At 44.2% G+C, this 23,555-nt stretch overlaps 1 protein-coding gene across 2 annotated transcripts in view; it reads left to right on the top strand.

Moving 5' to 3' along the window:
* TRPC5 (transient receptor potential cation channel subfamily C member 5) overlaps nt 1–23,555 on the top strand; it is an 829,680-nt gene that overhangs the window by 647,666 nt on the left and 158,459 nt on the right. The window lies entirely within an intron of this gene.

The following is a 23,555-nucleotide window of genomic DNA, read 5'->3' as shown; positions in this document are numbered from 1 at the left end:
ACCCATCTCTCTCCTCCCTTTTGCCTACAAACTTCTTGAGCATATTGTCTATAATAGCCTTTCTTTCTTCTCACTTACTGCTTGACCCATTCCAGTCTGGTTTCCGTTCTCTCCACTCCACTGAAACTGCCCTCACAAAAGTCTTCAATGACCTCCATGCAGCCAAATCTAAGAGCCACTACTCTCTCTGCTTATTCTTCTTGACCTCTCTGCTGCTTTTGACACTGTGGACCACTCTCTCCCTCTGCAAATCCTTCACTCTCCTGGTCTGTGTGATACTGCCCTCTCCTGGCTGTCCTCCTACCTCTCTGATCATTCCTTCTCTGATCCTTTCATGATGATACCTCCCCCCACTAACACTAACTGTTGGTGTTCCCCATGGCTCTATTCTTGGTCCTCTCCTTTTCTCTCTCTATACGTCCTCTTTAGGTGAACTCATTAGTTCTTTTAACTTCCAATACCACCTCTATGCTGATGACACTCAAATCTACCTTTCCTCCCCTGATCTCTCCACGGCTCTCCTCACTCGTACCTCCAACTGTCTTTCTGCTATCTCTTCCTGGATGTCCCAGCGCTTTCTTAAACTCAACATGTCTAAGACTGAGCTGATCATCTTCCCACCCTACCACACAACCTCACCCCCCACAATCTCATTATCCATTGATGGCATGACTATCTCCTCTAGCCCCCAAGTACGCTGTCTTGGTGTAATCCTTGACTCCTCCCTCTTCTTCAAACCACACATTCAGCACCTCGCACAAACCTGTCATTTTCATCTCAAAAACATTTCCAGGATCAGACCTTTTCTCACCCAGGATGCCACTAAGATCATTATTCACTCACTAATTATTTCCAGACTGGACTACTGTAATTTCCTCCTAACTGGCCTTCCTGACAATTACCTCTCTCCACTCCAATCTATCCTCAATGCTGCTGCCCGGCTCATCTTCTTCACCAAACGCACTACATACACCTCCCCTCTCCTACAAGCCCTTCACTGGCTTCCCTTCCCTTTCAGAATCCAATTCAAACTTCTCACACTCACTTATACCCCTTTTCCACTAAAGCACGGGTCGCAGCCGTGTCGCCTGACACGGCTGCGACCCGTGCTACAGCCCCTTTTGAACAGTCTCACCAACCCGACACGTGTTCAACCCAGCTAGCTACCCGGGTAGGATTCCCGGATCACTTGATCCGGGAATTTGCCGGGGAACCCTTTTCCACTAGGGCAAAACACGGGTAAATGCGCGCCCCCGCACATTTACCCGTGTTTCTAAGAGCTAGTGGAAAAATAAGAATTTACTTACCGATAATTCTATTTCTCGTAGTCCGTTGTGGATGCTGGGGACTCCGTCAGGACCATGGGGAATAGCGGCTCCGCAGGAGACAGGGCACAAAAATAAAGCTTTAGGATTAGGTGGTGTGTACTGGCTCCTCCCCCTATGACCCTCCTCCAAGCCTCAGTTAGGATACTGTGCCCGGACGAGCGTACACAATAAGGAAGGATATTGAATCCCGGGTAAGACTCATACCAGCCACACCAATCACACCGTATAACTTGTGATCTGAACCCAGTTAACAGTATGACAAACGTAGGAGCCTCTGAACAGACGGCTCACAACAATAACAACCCGAATTTGTTTGTAACAATAACTATGTACAAGTATTGCAGACAATCCGCACTTGGGATGGGCGCCCAGCATCCACTACGGACTACGAGAAATAGAATTATCGGTAAGTAAATTCTTATTTTCTCTAACGTCCTAAGTGGATGCTGGGGACTCCGTCAGGACCATGGGGATTATACCAAAGCTCCCAAACGGGCGGGAGAGTGCGGATGACTCTGCAGCACCGAATGAGAGAACTCAAGGTCCTCCTCAGTCAGGGTATCAAATTTGTAGAATTTTGCAAACGTGTTTGCCCCTGACCAAGTAGCAGCTCGGCAAAGTTGTAATGCCGAGACCCCCCGGGCAGCCGCCCAGGATGAGCCCACTTTCCTTGTGGAATGGGCCTTGACAGATTTAGGTTGTGGCAAGCCTGCCACAGAATGTGCAAGTTGAATTGTGCTACAAATCCAACGAGCAATCGTCTGCTTAGAAGCAGGAGCACCCATCTTGTTGGGTGCATACAATATAAACAGTGAGTCAGACTTTCTGACTCCCGCCGTTCTTGAAATATATATTTTCAATGCCCGGACCACGTCCAACAACTTGGAATCCTCCAAATCGTTAGTAGCCGCAGGCACCACAATAGGCTGGTTCAGGTGAAACGCTGACACCACCTTAGGCAGAAAATGAGGACGCGTCCGCAGTTCTGCCCTGTCCGTATGGAAAATCAGATATGGGCTCTTATATGATAAAGCCGCCAATTCTGATACTCTCCTGGCTGAAGCCAGGGCCAGTAGCATGGTTTCTTTCCATGTAAGATACTTCAACTCCACCGATTTGAGCGGCTCAAACCAATGGGATTTGAGAAAATCCAAGACTACATTAAGATCCCACGGTGCCACTGGGGGCACAACCGGGGGCTGTATATGTAGTACTCCTTTTACAAAAGTCTGGACTTCAGGAACTGAAGCCAATTCTTTCTGGAAGAAAATCGACAGGGCCGAAATTTGAACCTTAATGGACCCCAATTTGAGGCCCATAGACAATCCTGTTTGCAGGAAATGTAGGAATCGACCCAGTTGAAATTCCTCCGTGGGGGCCTTCCTGGCCTCACACCACGCAACATATTTTCTCCAAATGCGGTGATAATGTTGTGCAGTCACCTCCTTCCTGGCTTTTACCAGTGTAGGAATGACCTCTTCCGGAATGCCTTTTTCCCTTAGAATTCGGCGTTCAACCGCCATGCCGTCAAACGCAGCCGCGGTAAGTCTTGGAATAGACACGGTCCCTGCTGAAGCAGGTCCCGTCTTAGAGGTAGAGGCCACGGATCCTCCGTGAGCATCTCTTGAAGTTCCGGGTACCAAGTTCTTCTTGGCCAATCCGGAGCCACTAGTATCGTTCTTACTCCCTTTTGCCGTATAATTCTCAGTACTTTTGGTATGAGAGGCAGAGGAGGGAACACATACACTGACTGGAACACCCACGGTGTTACCAGAGCGTCCACAGCTATTGCCTGAGGGTCTCTTGACCTGGCGCAATACCTGTCCAGTTTTTTGTTGAGGCGGGACGCCATCATATCCACCATTGGTTTTTCCCAACGGTTCACAATCATGTGGAAGACTTCTGGATGAAGTCCCCACTCTCCCGGGTGTAGATCGTGTCTGCTGAGGAAGTCTGCTTCCCAGTTGTCCACTCCCGGAATGAATACTGCTGACAGTGCTATCACATGATCTTCCGCCCAGCGAAGAATCCTTGCAGCTTCTGCCATTGCTGTCCTGCTTCTTGTGCCGCCCTGTCTGTTTACGTGGGCGACTGCCGTGATGTTGTCCGACTGGATCAACACCAGCTGACCCTGAAGCAGGGGTTTTGCCAGACTTAGAGCATTGTAAATCGCTCTTAGCTCCAGTATATTTATGTGAAGAGACATCTCCAGGCTTGACCATACTCCCTGGAAGTTTCTTCCCTGTGTGACCGCTCCCCAGCCTCTCAGACTGGCATCCGTGGTCACCAGGACCCAGTCCTGTATGCCGAATCTGCGGCCCTCTAACAGATGAGCACTCTGCAACCACCACAGAAGAGACACCCTTGTCCGTGGCGATAAGGTTATCCGCTGATGCATCTGCAGATGTGATCCGGACCATTTGTCCAGCAGATCCCACTGAAAAGTTCGTGCGTGGAATCTGCCGAATGGAATCGCTTCGTAAGAAGCCACCATCTTTCCCAGGACTCTTGTGCATTGATGCACAGACACTTTCCCTGGTTTTAGGAGGTTCCTGACAAGTTCGGATAACTCCCTGGCTTTCTCCTCCGGAAGAAACACCTTTTTCTGAACCGTGTCCAGAATCATTCCCAGGAACAGCAGACGTGTCGTCGGGGTCAACTGAGATTTTGGAAAATTCAGAATCCACCCGTGTTGTTGCAGCACTAGTCGGGTTAGTGCTACTCCGTCCTCCAGCTGTTCTCTGGACCTTGCCCTTATCAGGAGATCGTCCAAGTAAGGGATAATTAATACGCCTCTTCTTCGCAGAAGAATCATCATTTCGGCCATTACCTTGGTAAAGACCCGAGGTGCCGTGGACAATCCAAACGGCAGCGTCTGAAACTGATAATGACAGTTTTGCACCACGAACCTGAGGTACCCTTGATGTGAAGGGCAAATTGGGACATGCAGGTAAGCATCCTTTATGTCCAGGGACACCATAAAGTCCCCTTCTTCCAGATTCGCTATCACTGCTCTGAGTGACTCCATCTTGAACTTGAATTTTTGTATGTACAGGTTCAAAGATTTCAGATTTAGAATAGGTCTTACCGAGCGGTCCGGCTTCGGTACCACAAATAGCGTGGAGTAATACCCCTTTCCCTGTTGTAGGAGGGGTACCTTGACTATCACCTGCTGAGAAAACAGCTTGTGAATGGCTTCCAATACCGTCGCCCTGTCTGAGGGAGACGTTGGCAAAGCAGACTTTAGGAACCTGCGAGGGGGAGACTTCTCGAATTCCAACCTGTAACCCTGAGATACTACCTGCAGGATCCAGGGGTCCACCTGTGAGCAAGCCCACTGCGCGCTGAAATTCCTGAGTCGACCCCCCACCGCTCCTGAGTCCGCTTGTAAGGCCCCAGCGTCATGCTGAGGGCTTTGCAGAACCCTGAGAGGGCTTCTGTTCCTGGGCAGGGGCTGCTTGCTGCCCTCTCTTACCCCTTCCTCTGCCCCGAGGCAGATATGACTGTCCTTTTGTCCGCTTGTTCTTATAGGACCGAAAGGACTGCGGCTGAAAAGACGGTGTCTTTTTCTGTTGGGAGGGGGTCTGAGGTAAAAAGGTGGATTTTCCGGCAGTTGCCGTGGCCACCAGATCCGATAGACCGACGCCAAATAATTCCTCCCCTTTATACGGCAATACTTCCATATGTCGTTTGGAATCCGCATCACCTGACCACTGTCGCGTCCATAAACTCCTTCTGGCAGATATGGACATCGCATTTACTCTCGATGCCAGAGTGCAAATATCTCTCTGAGCATCTCGCATATAAAGGAAAGCATCCTTTAATTGCTCTATAGTCAATAAAATACTGTCCCTATCCAGGGTATCAATATTTTCAGTCAGGGAATCCAACCAGGCGACCCCAGCACTGCACATCCAGGCTGAGGCGATGGCTGGTCGCAGTATAACACCAGTATGTGTGTATATACTTTTTAGGGTAGTTTCCAGTCTCCTATCAGCTGGATCCCTGAGGGCGGCCGTATCAGGAGACGGTAACGCCACTTGTTTTGATAAGCGTGTGAGCGCCTTATCCACCCTAGGGGGTGTTTCCCAGCGCGCCCTAACCTCTGGCGGGAAAGGGTATAATGCTAATAACTTTTTTGAAATTAGCACTTTTCTATCTGGGTTAACCCACGCTTCATCACATACATCATTTAATTCCTCTGATTCAGGAAAAACTACAGGTAGTTTTTTCACCCCCCACATAATACCCCTTTTTGTGGTACTTGCAGTATCAGAGATATGCAAAGCCTCCTTCATTGCCGTGATCATATAACGTGTGGCCCTACTTGAAAATACGTTTGTTTCATCACCGTCGACACTAGATTCAGTGTCTGTGTCTGGGTCTGTGTCGACCGACTGAGGTAAAGGGCGCTTTACAGCCCCTGACGGTGTCTGAGACGCCTGGGCAGGTACTAACTGGTTTGCCGGCCGTCTCATGTCGTCAACTGATTTTTGTAATGTGCTGACATTATCACGTAATTCCATAAACAAAGCCATCCATTCCGGTGTCGACTCCCTGGGGGGTGACATCACCATTATCGGCAATTGCTCTGCCTCCACACCAACATCGTCCTCATACATGTCGACACACACGTACCGACACACAGCAGACACACAGGGAATGCTCTTATCGAAGACAGGACCCCACTAGCCCTTTGGGGAGACAGAGGGAGAGTTTTCCAGCACACACCCAAGCGCTATAATATATATGGGAACAACCTTATATAAGTGTTGTTCCTTATAGCAGCTTAAATATATCAAAATATCGCCAAAAAATGCCCCCCCTCTCTGTTTTACCCTGTTTCTGTAGTGCAGTGCAGGGGAGAGTCCTGGGAGCCTTCCTCACAGCGGAGCTGAGCAGGAAAATGGCGCTGTGTGCTGAGGAGAATAAGCCCCGCCCCCTATTTCGGCGGGCTTTTCTCCCGGAGTTTTAGATATCTGGCATGGGTTAAATACATACATATAGCCTCAATGGCTATATGTGATGTATTCTTTTGCCATAAAGGTATTAAATATTGCTGCCCAGGGCGCCCCCAGCAGCGCCCTGCACCCTCCGTGACCGCTTGGTGTGAAGTGTGTGACAACAATGGCGCACAGCTGCAGTGCTGTGCGCTACCTTCATGAAGACTGAAGAGCCTTCTGCCGCCTGTTTCCGGACCTTCAATCTTCAGCATCTGTAAGGGGGGTCGGCGGCGCGGCTCCGGGACGAACCCCAGGGTGAGACCTGTGTTCCGACTCCCTCTGGAGCTAATGGTGTCCAGTAGCCTAAGAATCCAATCCATCCTGCACGCAAGTGAGTTGAAATTCTCTCCCCTAAGTCCCTCGATGCAGTGAGCCTGTTGCCAGCAGGACTCACTGAAAATAAAAAACCTAAAAACTTTTTCTAAGCAGCTCTTTAGGAGAGCCACCTAGATTGCACCCTGCTCGGACGGGCACAAAAACCTAACTGAGGCTTGGAGGAGGGTCATAGGGGGAGGAGCCAGTACACACCACCTAATCCTAAAGCTTTATTTTTGTGCCCTGTCTCCTGCGGAGCCGCTATTCCCCATGGTCCTGACGGAGTCCCCAGCATCCACTTAGGACGTTAGAGAAAGGGGTATTACAAAGCACCCACCCACTCCTCTCCCATTTACATCTCTGACCTTATCTCCTTTTACTTTCCCACCTGTCCTCTTCGCTATGCTAATGCACGCCGACTCTCCTGTCTACTGATTACTTCCTCCCACTCCAATCTCCCAAGATTTTTCACGTGCTGCTCCCTTTCTCTGGAATTCTTTACATCTCCCCCTCAGACTCTCCACCTCTCTACAAAACTTCAAACAGGCTCTTAAGACCCACTTCTTTACCAAACCCAGCCAAATCTCATCCTAACCCTCGGTTCCACGTTCTGTATGTACCCCATCTGTGTCACCCCTATCTGTCTACCCCTCCCCTTAGAATCTCTCAAGAGTAGGGCCCTCTTCCCTCATGTGCTTATCCTTTTCTTACTTTAATAATCCTCAACTGTCCAAATCCTGCGGTTTTTTGGCCACCTTGAAACTTATCTCTATGTCGTTTACTGGTGTAGTTATGCTTAGTTACCATGTACTTGTCCTATATTGTCTTCAGCTGTAAGTCACTGTTTTCCTGTTTTGATTATGTGCATATGTACTCCGTAATTGGGTGCTGCGGAACCCTTGTGGCGCCACATAAATAAAGGATGATGATAATAATAATAATAATAATAATAATAATAATAATAATGTATGCTGCTGATAAGCGCTTGTAGGTCAAACCAAATCAATGCTATGCTGACCATCTGGTATGGAATGGAATGCAATGGAAAATGTTGCTTATTTTTCTCTAGTAACTAAGGAATATGCAAAAAAAACAAAAATCTTAAAAATGTAATATCTGTAGGGTGCCCTACCCTAAGGGATTTTAATTTGAACTAAATGTCCTTCAGGTCTTGTATAGATAAAGTGGACTTGTCACCTATACACAATAGAGTCATTTAACACATTCTATCAATTTGTAGAACCAATTTTGTAACCACTGATATCACTGATAAACTGATTTCACGAAACATATATGCAAAGGTGAGTGGTGAATTAATAGGCCACTCTTTCATGACTTTTTGCTATCAGAAATATATTTTTTGGATTAATAAAATAGACAAAAATATTATAAATTCATATTCCAACATTTTTGTAATAATATGGACTCTAATGTTAAGCCTGATGAAATGGATAGATAGATAGATAGATAGATAGATAGATAGATAGATAGATAGATAGATAGATAGATAGATAGATAGATAGATAGATAGTTTCTATCTATCTATCTATCTATCTACAGGGCTGGCATCAGAAATCTTGGGGCCTGGTACAGTGATATTTCTGGGGCCCCCTCAGTTTATATATATATGTATGTATATATATATATATATATACCACTTCAATCAGGCACTCTCCTCAAAAGCAAATGCAATAGAGTCTATTGCATTTGATATTGAGGAGAGTGCCTGATTTGAATTGGTGGATATTCGGTAAAATTGCACCTGTATAGAACACCCCGTTGTTGGATCGTGTGATTAGAATGCGGAACTCTGAATCTCTCTCTCTCTCTCTCTCTCTCTCTCTCTCTCTCTCTCTATATATATATATATATATATATATATATATATATAGTGCAACTGAATTTGCTGCGCTATATTTGAAACAGTTAATAAAGAAATATATATTTATCTTTACACATATATAAATATGTATAGCTCTCCATCCTTCCCCACACACCACAGTCTGTCTCTCCCCAATGACTCCATGCTGAATTCACAGATCCCTCACCCCATCCCAAAGCCCTGTATTCCCTCACTAATCCACTGTTACCACAGTTAGAGACTCACCTGCGCTGCACCCCCAAGTATCCAGACCCTCACACTGCACAGCAGGTACCATGCGACCCTCACACCCCACCAAAAGAGACCGGCGAAGGGTATGGGAATCCTGCCCAGCGGTGCATCTGCCATGTCCCGTAACTGCCTGCAACCGAGCTATAGCTGGAAGAGCGGGCGCACACTCGCGCTGCACAGTCACTGTGTGTGAGAGGCTCCTGTCACTCTGAGGCTGCGCTCACACCGCCTACAGCTCACTTCCCTATTTGGACAAGACAGCTCACATCCCTGATGGGCACTAAGCGGTGTATCCTTGGGGCCCCTCTGATCCTTGGGGCCCAGTACAGGTGTCCCCTTTGACCCACCCTGTTGCCGGTCCTGTCTATCTATCTATCTATCTATCCATCTATCTAGGGGTGGATTGGGCCTCCGGGATGCCATGGTAGATTCCGCTGAGCCGGTCACATACTTACTCTGCTTGGCTGGCCCACACTAGGGAATACAGACTCTACCATACTACCTGCCGATGGCCGTGCTTCCGGGATCTGCATTACGCTGTGGAACGCAACCCAGAAGCTGCCATTTGCCAGCCAGCGGCCCCATTGCAACCTTTGGTGCGGGGTGACCGCACAGCACGCGGAGCAGGGAACTCATCATCTCAGACAATGAGTGACAGTCTGAGACTGGGAAAGATGAGAGCAGTCCCGATGCAGGCAGCAGAGTTGATCTTAGCTGTGCAAAATTTAGCACAGCTACGATCATGTTCCCAGACATGCGGGGGGACGCTCAGCACAGGGCTAGCATGTCTGTGTGTGTGTCTAACTCCCCCCCCCGCACAAGTACAAAAGCATCGCACAGCGGCGATGCTTTTGTACTTGTTGAGTAACTCCCGGCTAGCACAGCTCCTGCGGCTGACCGGGAGTTGCTCGTCGCTGCCCCTGGTCGCAGCAGCTGCGTGTGACATCATGCAGCTGTTGCGGCCCGCCCCCCGCACGGTCCGGCCACGCCTGCATTGACCGTGCCGCCCCCTCCCGCCCAGCGACCGCCTCTGCCTGTCAATCAGAGGCGATCGCTAGGGAACGACGGCCTTCGGCCGTCCGGCATGCGCCGGTGCACTGCTGCGCCGGCGCATGCGCAGTTCCAACCCGATTGCTGCACTGCGAGCATCTGCAGCGAGCAGTCAGGTCGGAATGACCCCCATGGTTCGGTTATAGTGAGGTAGGTAAGAAAGTTAGAGATAAAGTAGCCATGGATGCAGAATAAGATAGCAGGTGATTGCACATGAGGTACATGAAATTCATAAAATTAAGTAAAATTAATTTCTATTCCTATATAACATGCTACTTTTAATGTAGGTGGGTTCCAGAGAAATGTAGAATAAACTGTGGCCAATGTTGTGATCATTAAAATTGTTAGTCTACAGTATATGCAGTATTTTACTAGTGTGTGTGTGTGTGTGTGTGTGTGTGTGTGTGTATAGATAATTAGATATATATATATATATATATATATATATATACACACCTCCCAACATCGAGAGAGGTGAAACTTCTAGAAAAGTGGGCATGGCTTAGCGGGATGATGCATCTGCAAGCCACGCCTCCCAAATTCATCACTCAGGGGGCCTTGCCAGCGTTCTGTGAGTTGCTGACCATGCCCCCAGCCCCTCTGTCTTCCGTGAATAGTCGCTGTGCGCATGCGCACAGCGTCTGTTCACCACCGATCTGCTAGGCAGAGCAGAGTGCCAGAAGCCTCCCAACTGCCCCCTTACCCACCGCGGGACAATGCAGCCCACAGGTGGGACAGTTCCAAGAAACGGGACTGTCCGTGAAAATCGGGGCAGTTGTGAGGTGTATGTGTGGATATATCTATATATATATCTATCTATCTATCTATCTATCTATATATATATATATATATATATATATATATAGAGTATATTTGTGTGGTAGTAAGCACATTTGTGACTCCACCCTGAGTGTGGCCAGCAGATTCAGGGGATGACAGATGCATGCCTGACAATGTTTTATATGAAATTGATTAAACAATTTTCATGTTTCATTCCCGTCGCACTATACATTTGATAGGGAAATACAGTAATATGGACGTGAAAAGTCCCGGTTTCTGCTTGCATGAGAGGATAACATTTCCAATTGAAAAGGGTTAAGTATAAATTCTTTGCCTTTTTGCATGTGGTAATATTTTCGGGTAACTGGGAACTGAATAGTCCCCAACAGGGTGAAAATGACATTGCCCTCTAGTGTTCAGATTTGTTATTTACACACAGCAAACATTCCTGACAAATGCCATATTTCTGTCACACAGTTTACCTTTATTCTTGCTTAAATTCTTACCATCACAATTTGCTGTCTATTTTTCCACTTCAGCTTTTATTATTTTTCTTTATGTTCGCACCTCTCGGGCTGCACGTTCAACTTGCAAATTACATCCCTGAGTTGCATTCAGAGGAATCGTTTGATGTTATAAAATATCAGGGTTATTGTGTAGACTTCTGAGCTTCCCTGGGATCTTTGTAAGTCTGTCATTAATTTCCTGTGACAAAGGGTAATCCTTTAAAACAAACTTACGGTAGTACTGTAGTTGTATAATAAGTAATAAGTGATGTACTGTACATACTCAATGATCAGATACATTCCTCATGCGAACATTCTGTGTAGTTTCAACTTGACACTTGTCTTGTTGTAGTATATTGTGCTCACAAAGGACATTAATATTACATATTCAGAGTATATTTTTAAGGCCTGTTGAGCATTAATGCTGAAGACCATAAAGATAATGAAGGAAAAAGGACCAGCAGTATATACTGTACTATAATTGTTCACTGCATCCATTTCAGTATTGCACTATATATGCAGCATTCATGAGCATCTACACTCTGTACAATGTAATGTAATTCTATAGGAATTACAAAGGGACAGACTAGATAGGCCAAGTGGTTCTTATCTGCACAAATTCTATGTCTCTATGTCTGTGTCTATAGGAGCTCTTATTAAGTACATAAAACGCTATAAGGTAAATATAGCAGCCCGCAAACTTCAGGCATCTGCCGGTTCCCAGTGAGTTTGCTTGATATTTTAAAATAGTATTCATCTTAAATTGGATGTAGTCAGGATCCATGGGGTCACAATCCTGACTACACATTAAGACGGTCACAATGCCAACGGACACAGCCGTAACTAGGTGTGTGCCAGCACAGATGTGCTAGAAGTGCAGGACCACTGGCAACACCTGACCGCTCCTTCGCAGTTGTCGCCGCTGCCCGCGTCCCCCTGCCGTCACCGCCCAGCTACCTCTCACATAGGTAGCTGCGCAGCGCTGCAGCTCCCCTCCACTCCCTCCCCGTGAGCTGGGAGAGATGACGTCTCGTACGGCAGGAAGAGGAAAGGAGAGGCACATTTACCATGCAGGCTCCTCACAGGTGAGTCTCTCTCTCTCTCCCCCCTCTGCCTGCCTTAATGTGTAAAAAAAAGGGGGACTGCCTGTCATAATGTGTAAAAAGGGGGACTGCCTGCCTTAATGTGTAAAAAAGGAGGACTGCCTGCCATACTGTGTAAAAAGGGGGACTGCCTGTCATAATGTGTAAAAAATGGGGAATGTCTGCCATAATGTGTAATAAAAGGGGGACTGCATGCCATAATGTGTAAAAAAGGGCAACTGCCTGCCATAATGTGTAATAAAAGGGGAACTGCCTGCCATAATGTGTAAAAAAGGGGGACTGCCTGCCATAATGTGTAAAAAAGGGGGCCTGCCTGCCTTAATGTGTAAAAAAGGAGGACTGCCTGCCTTAATGTGTAAAAAAGGAGGACTGCCTGTCATAATGTGTAAAAAATGGGGACTGTCTGCCATAATGTGTAAAAAGGGGGACTGCCTGCCATAATGTGTAAAAAAAGGGGAACTGCCTGCCATAATGTGTAAAAAAAAGGGGGACTGCCTGCCATACTGTGTAAAAAAGGGGGACTGCCTGCAATAATGTGTAAAATAGGGGGACTATGCTGCCTAGTGTGTAAAATGGGAACTTGACCTACTTAATTTGTAAAAAGGGGGCTGTAATGTGTAAAAAAAAAAAGGGGGGGACTTTGTTGCTGTAATGTGTAAAAAGGGGACTCTGCCTGCTTAATGTGTAAACACACAAACTTAGTATCTGCACACTCTTACAGTATTAGAATATCATGGGTATATGTAATTCATCAACATACACCCATATTGATGGAAACCCCTTATTCCCCAATACTTAACTATGTTATTGTACAAGGGGGTGCTGTCAACTGCAGTGTATATGAACAAAAATTTGGGAGGAAAAACAAGAAGAAATCTGCACTGTTGACGCACTGGACAGTATTAATGAATCATAAAATATAACCTTTATTAAGTATATATTAAAATTGGATATATATTAGTGTTATTGTCCCAAACTGCAGTGAAACATAAAGGTTAAAATCACAGAACTGACATACATGTGAATAAAGAAAATAAAGAAATGTGAAAAAGAATTTAAAAAAGCGTGTCCACGTGTGGTTATTTATTAGAAGACACAACCCTTACGGGGTTGTTTATATGAATATATATGTTGCTAATAGTCACTCTCAAGCGTAATGTTATTGGATAGCTGTTACCTCCCGGGAAGCTATCCTCCAGTGGCATTGAATTTAGGAATATGGTCCTAGGAGACATAGAGAAACAGTAATCTCCAACTACCAAAACACTCCACAATTGGAGGTCAGCTTACCTATTATACCCATTCACCCCCACTAATTCGCCAATGGGGATGGCTTCCCGGGAGGTAACCCCTATTGAGTGAAGGGAGTGAAGGGAGTGTACGGGATAAGACCCAGTGGTACCAGACGACATAGACACTAACAGCTATCCAATAACATTACGCTTGAGAGTGACTATTAGCAACATATATATTCATATAAACAACCCCGTAAGGGTTGTGTCTTCTAATAAATAACCACACGTGGACACGCTTTTTTAAATTCTTTTTCACATTTCTTTATTTTCTTTATTCACATGTATGTCAGTTCTGTGATTTTAACCTTTATGTTTCACTGCAGTTTGGGACAATAACACTAATATATATCCAATTTTAATATATACTTAATAAAGGTTATATTTTATGATTCATTAATACTGTCCAGTGCGTCAACAGTGCAGATTTCTTCTTGTTTTTCCTCCCAAATTTTTGCTTAATGTGTAAAAAAGGGGGCTCTGCTGCTATAATGTGTAAACAAGGTGGACTCTGCCTGCCTAATGTGTAAAAAAGGGAGACTGCTGCTGTAACGTGTAAAAAGGGGGACTCTGTCTGCCTAATGTGTAAAAGGGGAACTCTGCTGCTGTAATGTGTAAAAGGGAGCTGTGCCTGCCATAATGTGTAAAAGGGAAGTCTGTGGCCACGCCCCTTCCCCGTGAAGCCATGCCCCTATATTTTGGCACAATCCTACAGCGCGCCGTGGTCCTGATTTGTATATTGGAGGGGGGCGCCGATGTTGTTTCTTGCACACAGCGCTAAAATGTCTAGTTACGGCTCCGCCAACATATCCCAAAGGTATTAGCGTTCAGCTACAGGAGGAGATGGTAAAGGTCTAGGGTAAGGGTTAGAATACTTACCAGGATCTATTGGAATTTTGTCAGGATTCCGCTATCAGGATTCTGACCACCAGCATTTCATAATTAACCCATTTAAAACTCCATTTGGTTTTGACTTTTAAATGAATGTTACTTTAAAACATCAGGCAGACTTAGCGGAAACCCGTTGATGCCTGCAGTTTGCAGGCTATTACATTTAACCCTGTGCGGCAGGGAGGCTTTGAGAACCCAATTTATGCTTATGGTTTTTTTATACTTTTAAAAGGTGGCGTTTCTCGACACCTACAGTATGTACTTTATACTGTACAAGCCGTAATTATTTCTTTATTAACAGTTATTTATATAGCACATACATATTCCACACAGATTTACACAGACTATTTTCACCACTCACATCAGTCCCTGCCCCAGGGGAGCTTACAGTCTATGGGCCTAATTCAGACCTGATCGTAGCGGCAAATTTGTTAGCAGTTAGGCAAAACCATGTGCACTGCAAGAGGGGCAGATATAACATGTGCAGAGAGAGTTAGATTTGGGTGGGGTGTGTTCAAACTGAAATCTAAATTGCAATGTAAAAGTATTTACCCTTCACAGTAACAATATAACCCACCCAAATCTAACGCTCTCTGCACATGTTATATCTGCCCCCCTGCAGTGCACATGGTTTTGCCCATCTGCTAACAAATTTGCTGCTACGATCAACTCTGAATTACCCCCTATATTCTCCACCACGTGCACACATATACACATATACTCACACTCAGGTAAATCTTTTTGGGCCATGGTGAGAATTGAACCCATGACCTGAGTGCTGTGAGGCATTACACCGTCCGTATGCGGTTTTCAGAGCTGAACTGACGGTTTGACTATTCAGCGGCTTTGAGGTGTCAGGATTTAGAAGTTGCTGTGGGCACAGGACCAAGGGATGGGTATGATTCAATAGATCTACATTAAATAGTCAATAGGTTGACAGGGCCAAAAGGTCGACATGAACAAAAGGTCAACAGGGTCAAAATATCTACATGCAAATCGTCGTAACAATAGATATGTTGGATTCAGCACGAGTAGAGTTTAATCATGTAATATTTGACAAAGACCTAAATAACAAGTTCTAAGGTAAATATTCCTTGGTATTATGGGCCTAATTCAGACTTGATCGCTGCTGTGCGTTTTCGCACAGCAGCCGATCAGATCTGAACTGCACATGCACCGGCGCTGCAGTGCGCTGGTGCATGCCAGACAGCCAACGCCCATCTCAGCCCTGCGATTGCCTCTGCCTGATTAACTGGCAGATGCGGTCGCTGGGCAGGAGGGGCGGGCCGGTGGTGTTTGGCCGCCGTTTTAGGGGCACGGTTCGGGTAACGCAGGCATGCCTGGACCGTGCAGGGGGTGGGCTGTGGCTGCTGCATGACATCACACGCAGCCGCTGCGACCCGGACAGCGTTGAGTAGCTCCCTGCCAGCGCGCAGGAGCGGGCAGACTAGCCCTGTGCTGGGCGTCCCCCCACATGTCTGAGTAATTGATCGTAGCCGCTACAATTAAGTCTGAATTAGGCCCTATGTTAGGCAGTACATCCTGAGTCAGTGGAAACAATTTAATGAAATAAAGAAATAAAACTCTCTTTTGGGCGCACTCTTAAAACTTAGATAATGCACTATTAAAGATAAAATTTTACTTTTATTAATGATAATGTGTAGATATATCATAAAAAATATATATACCAGGAAGAGATATCAATATTATCTACAAATGGATTAGAAAAATGAGATATAGGAAGGAGTCAGTGTGATTACAATAAATATTGCAAATTCCGCTGATTGACGATTAAAATGAATATATTGGGTCTATTATCAGAAGATAGAATATCACGCCAAACTCCAGGCCCGGTCCGTCACCTACTTCTCTACAATTGTTTAGTTGAATTACACCACACGTATACCTAGTGGCTGGATGGCATGATTCTGGTTTCTGATTTCCAAGATGAAAGCAAATTTTCCAAGTGATTTATGCACGTGCAATAGAGATGTCTCTGGGAACAAGGCATGAACGCCATGTTCCCCGAGACCTGCGCATGCACAGTAAACTCTGGCATAAAGCCAGAACATACTTGGTGCCAGAGAGGAGGGACCCACACAGAGCTTGCATGTGGGCCCGCTACTCTCTTAAAACACTCCTGCAGGGGTATGAATGCAACCGGCTTATTAGTAGTTAGTGAGACAGGAGCTTTAGTAGAACTTGAGAGATGCATACTGGTGTTTTGTAATTGCAGAAGCACCACAGGTGGATAACAAAATGAGAGTTCTCTGCAGCATTGAGAACACAGGAAATGGCCTCTGGAGCTCACAGTACACTGAGGCTATAAAACACAAGTGAAGCTGTAGATTAGAGCATGGAATCCCAAAAGTGCAAATCACGGGAACTATAGCAGCTAAGGAGCAAAGCTCACAGTAATGCTGAGAGTTAAGAAAATACAGTAAATGTAGCCACAAACTGTCAGGAGGATTCTCAGCAGTGGTGAGATTCCGGATCCACTGGGGATGACAACAGATAACTGTAACAGAAGCCAGAAACTAGCAGGGAAGACAAGTTGATCTGGAACTTGCTGATGGAAGGAAAGGGTTTATAAGCTGTCCTGGGAGCCGATAGGCTGCAGTGATCATGTGGAATAATGTAGGAAATGGACAGGTGCAACAACAATCACATGTAAGAGTCAAGATAGCTTTCAAACTGGAAACAGAAGCAATGCAGGGAATGGCATGCACAGTGTGATCCACAAGACAGGGCATGCACAGAGAACCCCCCTGTCACGTGAGGATGCCAGATGAAAGAGGTGAGCTGATCCAGAGGAGCAAAGCGTGACAGGAGGTTAAAATTCCTACCATTGTATAACGGTTTGTAAAGTCCCAAACCACACGAAGCTTAAAGCAAACCTCCAGAAAAAAAGCTGCTTTTTGGCATGGTTCTAGGGCCACACGTGTGTATTATACAGTGCATCCGGAAAGTATTCACAGTGCTTTACTTTTTCCACATTTTGTTATGTTACAGCCTTATTCCAAAATGGAATAAATTATTTTTTTCCTCAAAATTCTACACACAATACCCCTTAATGACAACGTGAAAAAAGTATTTTTTAATTATTTTTGCAAATTTATTAAGAATAAAAAAAACAAAGAAATCACATGTACATAAGTATAAGCGTCGGTGCACAGCCATTTTCAGATCTCTCCAGAGATGTTCAACTGGAATCAAGTCTGGGCTCTGGCTGGGCCACTCAAGGACATTCCTGAAGCCACGCCTTTGATATCTTGGCTATGTGCTTAGGGTCGTTGTCCTGCTGAAAGATGAACCGTCACCCCAGTCTGAGGTCAAGAGCGCTCTGGGGCAGGTTTTAATCCAGGATGTCTCTGTACATTGCTGCATTCATCTTTCCCTCTATCCTGAATAGTCTCCCAGTTCCTGCCACTAAAAAACATATCCACAGCATGATGCTGCCACCACCATGCTTTACTGTAGGGGTGGTATTGGCCTGGTGATAAGCGGTACCTGGTTTCCTCCAAACATGACGCCTGGCATTCACACTAAAGAGTTCATTCTTTGTCTCATCAGACCAGAGAATTTTGTTTCTCATGGTCTGAGAGTCCTTCAGGTGCATTTTGGCAAACTCCAGGTGGGCTGCCATGTGCTTTTTGCTAAGGAGTGGCTTCCATCTGGCCACTCTACCATACAGGCCTGCTTGGTGGATTGCTGCAGAGATGGTTGTCCTTCTGGAAGGTTCTCCTCTCTCCACAGAGGAATACTGTAGCTCTAACAGAGTGACCCTTGGGTTCTTGGTCACCTCCCTGACTAGGGCCTGTCTCCCCTGATCACTCAGTTTAGATGGCCAGCCAGCTCTAGGAAGAGTCCTGGTGGTTCGAAACTTCTTCCATTTACGGATGATGGAGGCCACTGTGCTCATTGGGACCTTCAAAGCAGCAGATATTTTTCTGTACCCTTCCTCAGATTTGTGTCTCGAGTCAATCCTGTCTCAGAGGTCTACAGACAATTCCCTTGACTTCATGCTTGGTTTGTGCTCAGACATGCACTGTCAAGTGTGGGAACTTGTATAGACAGGTGTGTGCCTTTCCAAATCATGTCCAATCAACTAAATTTACCACAGGTGGACTCCAATTAAGCTGTAGGAACATCTCAAGGATAATCATGGAAAAAGGATGCACTTGAGCTGAATTTTGTGCTTCATGGCAAAGGCTGTGAATACTTATGTACATGTGATTTCTTAGTTTTTTATTTGTAATAAATTTGCAAAAATCTCAAAAAAACTTTTTTCACGTTGTCATTATGGGGTATTGTGTGTAGAATTTTAAGGACAAAAATTAATTTATTCCATTTTGGAATAAGGCTGCAACATAACAAAATGTGGAAAAAGTGAAGCACTGTGAATACTTCCCGGATGCACTGTAAATGATACCTCCATGTAAGATTGTACTGAAGGATAGGGGGACAGGAGAAATCCCTGAGGGCTCCTTTCTCCTCCCTTACTGGCCAGGTTCCAGACCAGGCATTTTATATTTACATTGTTACTCTATTTGTCAAGTACTTGGTGGAGTAGGTCCATGGACAGGTTGCTGGTAACACCGTTAAGCATGGACCACTACTTCTGCATACCCCCAGTAGACCATTTCGACCCTGTCTCCATGGCTTGGTCCAACTTTACATCTGCCCCTGGGTTAGGTGTGGATTTGCACACAGCTTGTACAGCTGTGTGGGCTGTGAGTGAGAGGAAGAAAGGAAACAGGTCCATGAGTGGGTGCTGTGAATGGTAACATGGGTTTAACCACTTCACATGTTTTGAAGATGCTTGAGTATTCATAATGTTGTTTATTAAACTTTAAAAAAGTTAATGGACGATTTATTAATATTGTGAAATCTCCAGTTAATTATAATTTCTTTTTGCTGCAAATATCTCTTGCTCAGAGCCCATCCTGGTGAAGAGTAGAAGTCAAGTGATAGTTTTATGCTATCTCTTTACTTCTGATTACAAACTCAACAGGCCTAATGCATATACGTTGCCAGGGTGTCATCCAAAAGCAAAGCTTTTCAAATATGGTAAGTTGCCCATTATCACAGTCCATGGGGACTGCTTTTGAAAATGATAGCAGAGGACTACAGCAGGTACCCTCATAATAAATGGCCCTGCTACTTACAGTAAAAAAATGTAGCAAGCCTATGAAAATGTCTGTATTCAAAAGTTTGACCACAAATGTATATTAATAGACAGACCTCTGAATGTTACAGGTATGTAACTAAAGATAGCAGAAAAAAAACTGGCAGCAATCATCAATCAGTGCAATCATCTGGATACTTGCAGCTTTCTAGTATAGGGTGTGGTGAGAAGTGTTGTCTCTCACCTGAATTGCCCACATTCCTGTGGGATCAGCTCCCTCCATGGGAGGAGAAAGCAAAGCCTGTCCACTCTGCAACAGCAATGGTGGTTTGGAACTTCAGGTTTTTAAGGTTGCTGACAGTCAGCTGGAAATAATCACCAGTGAACATGAAGAGTTTAAAACTTTTATCTGCCCGGTACTCTGGACACTGATGCTGGATAATGGCTAGTGATTAGGCCAGAGTATGATTAGTGCCAGGGACTGACTGTATAGCCAATTAGCCATGCTAAGAAGCATGGCAGGAAATGGCTGCAATACAGGGCAGCAAATTGAACTGTAGAGACTTTGGTGCTGGGTTGTTTGAGTACATCTGTTTATTTAATTACAAGACCTGTTTTCTAGGCTACTGTCTGTATTTGCTGAACTGCTGTGTCTGCCTCCAGTAAAAGACGCTGTTACACCAGGAACGTGCTTGTCATGTGTTCTTTTTTCCCCAACCCTGGTATGAGGGTTAACTCAATCCTCATAAAAACAAAACAAAACAACTAGAGAAAGTGCTAGTAATCAGTATTTAATACTCAAATATATTCAGATACAAATAACAATAAAACATATAAATCCATTAAACACCGGACGGTATTATTAAATAGTCACTCTATGGTAAAAACAAATCCTGCTAACATTATCCCCTAGAGGCCTAGAATGTCCATGCACAGAAAAGGTGAAACTTCTTTAGTGAAGCAGCATTCAGTTTTGTTTATCACTATAATTAGTTGTTGGCAGTTGAAAATAATATATATCAGTTTACTTAGTGATATTGAAATGTCCCATCCTGGCCAGGAAATTAGACAATATATAGTTTATTCAGAAGGGGTTAGTATGATTATTAAAAGTTTCTTTACCACGTCCTTTTCAGGTGAAGTAGTCGCAGAGTCGCAGTAATGTACCTCCTGGCTGTTGGTGCAATACTAAAATGCAGCCACTTCCCAGTAGCTTGTTTAGAGTATCCAGCTGGTGCTCACTTGTGGCAGTAACACGTTTCCCCACCTCTTCATCCTGTCAGCGGCTTCATCAGGCTGTGGAGGCAGGGAAACGCATTGTTGCATAGGTAGACAAGAGGAATGGGGAAGAACACGGCGACTACAATTTAATGTAAAAAAATGCAAAATTATGCAGTTAGGTTTCAAAAACCCAAAGGCTAAATATAGTATTAAGGGCACTATAATGGAAACTCCAGAGGAGGAAAGGGATTGAGAAGTCACCATTTCAGGTTACTTGAAGGCAATGTAACAAATTAATGAGGAAGACAAGTAAGACACTTGGTTGCATAGGGAAAGGAACTAATAGCAGGAAAAATAAAGAAGTAATAATGCCACTATATAGGTCATTGGTAAAGTCGTATCTAGAATACTGTGTTCAGATCTGGAGGCCATATCTCCAGATGGACATAAATATATAAGAGAGAAAAGGGCAACTAAAATGGTGCATGGCCTACAGCACAATAGTTTGGAGCAGAAAAGGGAAAGGGGGGACATGGCTGAAACTTTCAAATATATCAAGAGTTTTAATAAGGTACAGGAGGGAGACATTCTTTAAAGAAAAAGAACACAAGGACCTGCACTGAAACTGGGGAAGGTAGGTTCAGAGGAAATTTGAGGAAAAATTACTTCACAGAAAGGGTAGTGGACAAGTGGAATAGCCTCCCATCAGAGGCTAAAACAGTAGAGCAATTTAAACACGCTTGGGATAGGCATAAGATCTAAGGAATAAATAGAATTGAAATTGCCAAAAAGGTAAAAGAAAAAGGGGCAGACCAGATGGGCCAAGAGGTTCTTATCTGCCGTCAAATTCTATGTTTCTTTGTCTATAATGTAAATAAAATGGGGTTATTGTTTGGTAACACAGAGTTGTGTTTCTGGTTACCCAGACTAAAAATTGTATCTTTAAACCAATATAACAATATTAGGTCTTATCACATACTAGAAGATGAAAGGGGTCAGGTTCTGAATATTGATTAGATATTCAATACAAGGGAAAATCCTGTATTACTGTCAAATATGTGAAGCAGGTTCGTAAAGTAGAGAATTGTCTATTTTAGCAATAGAGACCAATCACAAAACAGCAAAATGAATTGCGCTAAAATATAAAATATAAACCCACATTTATATCATTCACATTTTGATCAAGCTGGCTTTTTAATAAGTAATAAACTGAAAGTCAACACCTTTACTTTAGAAATACATAACATAAACAAGACTTGCAACAAGCAGCTTCCCCTGTATATACAGCATTTATAACTAAATATAGACTCTATTCTCAAAAGTGTTCATCAGCAGAACAGATATATTCAATGAAAAAATGTTCCAAGCCAAAATATAGTCCAAGCTTTCATTTGCCATTTTGTCTTATCTGCTTAAATAACTGCCATAGTAGATGTGGTACAAATGCTTTAAAAAATATATATATATTCGAGTATATATAGTAATTGTACAGTACACCAAATTTTTTTTTATAAACAGCTATTTTTCATGCAAATAGATCAATAGTTGTTGTTCAAATTCTTTGAACTCATTTATTATGTTATTTTAACACTAAATATAATATATAACACAAACACTGCCATAGACTTCCAGACAATATTTTTTGAGACCCTTTCCCTGTATATTTCTCATGGTAAGCTAATAACAACACTGCCTGTTTGAAATCAGTGAACATTAATAGCATATTGAAGAGCAGATTATGCAGTGATTATGTCAACAGTGACTACATACTGTAGACGGTCATTATGTTGACACCACAATGTTGAATTTTAGCCTGTCAACATGGTTAAAATATCTACATGCTACATGTTGACACCTCTATTATTTCAATAGGGTTAAAAAATTTTACATATGACATGTCGATTGTACATAGTCAACATTACAATTCTTAAGGTTAGGGTGAGGTGTCGACATTTCAACATGTCAACTTTATGGCAATGTTAACTTGTTACAAGTTGACATCATAAACATGTTGACATGTGCTCTGTCTACAGAGAGTATCTGTTGACATGCTGTAGTCTAGATAATGATTGTCAACATACCGAACCTGAAGTATGAGATCATTAAAGGTCTCAAGTGAGTGGTGGATACTGAAAAACGTGTATTCTGTATTGGAGATAAGTAAACCTAAAGTTTTATATAACATCGTAAACTCTACCTAATAACTTCTGGGTAGATTTTCTTTTTAAGGAGTCTTAAAAGCAGGGTTGGTTTAAGAGTGGAGGGGGCCCGTGCGTCAGTTCTGTGCAAGCCCCCTCTTCTCTGAAGTGACGTATACTCTGGCATTGTGTAGGTCTCCAGAAACATGGCATCCATGCCATGTTCCTGGTGACATCTCTACTGAACATATATCCAGGAAAATGACAACTGAGCCATTTTCCCAGTGATTTCGGCTGCTGGAGCAGCACCAACGTGGCACTCAGGAGAGATGAGTACAATTAATAATTATAATAATAGAGCGCTCTTTCTCCAACAGGACTCAAGGCGCTTAATTAAATGGGTGCAGGATCTCCAGTAACATGGCATCCATGGCATGTTCCTGGTGACATCTCTACTGAACATATACAAATCTCCAGGAAAATGTCAGCTGAGCCAGTGATTTCTGCTGCTGCTGCACCAACATGGAGCTCTGGAGAGGCAATTAAATGGGAACAGGGAGTGCATTTGCACACCCTGCACCCATTATAAATATGACAATGCTTAAAAGGATATACTATAATACCTATATGTAATTCATTGTATGTACAGCGAAATAATACCATGATCTGATATATTGCCCGTGATTG

This window comes from Pseudophryne corroboree, chromosome 8, assembly GCF_028390025.1.
Source record: "Pseudophryne corroboree isolate aPseCor3 chromosome 8, aPseCor3.hap2, whole genome shotgun sequence".
Lineage (NCBI taxonomy): Eukaryota > Metazoa > Chordata > Amphibia > Anura > Myobatrachidae > Pseudophryne > Pseudophryne corroboree.
This window is presented reverse-complemented; position numbering and strand designations above follow the sequence as displayed.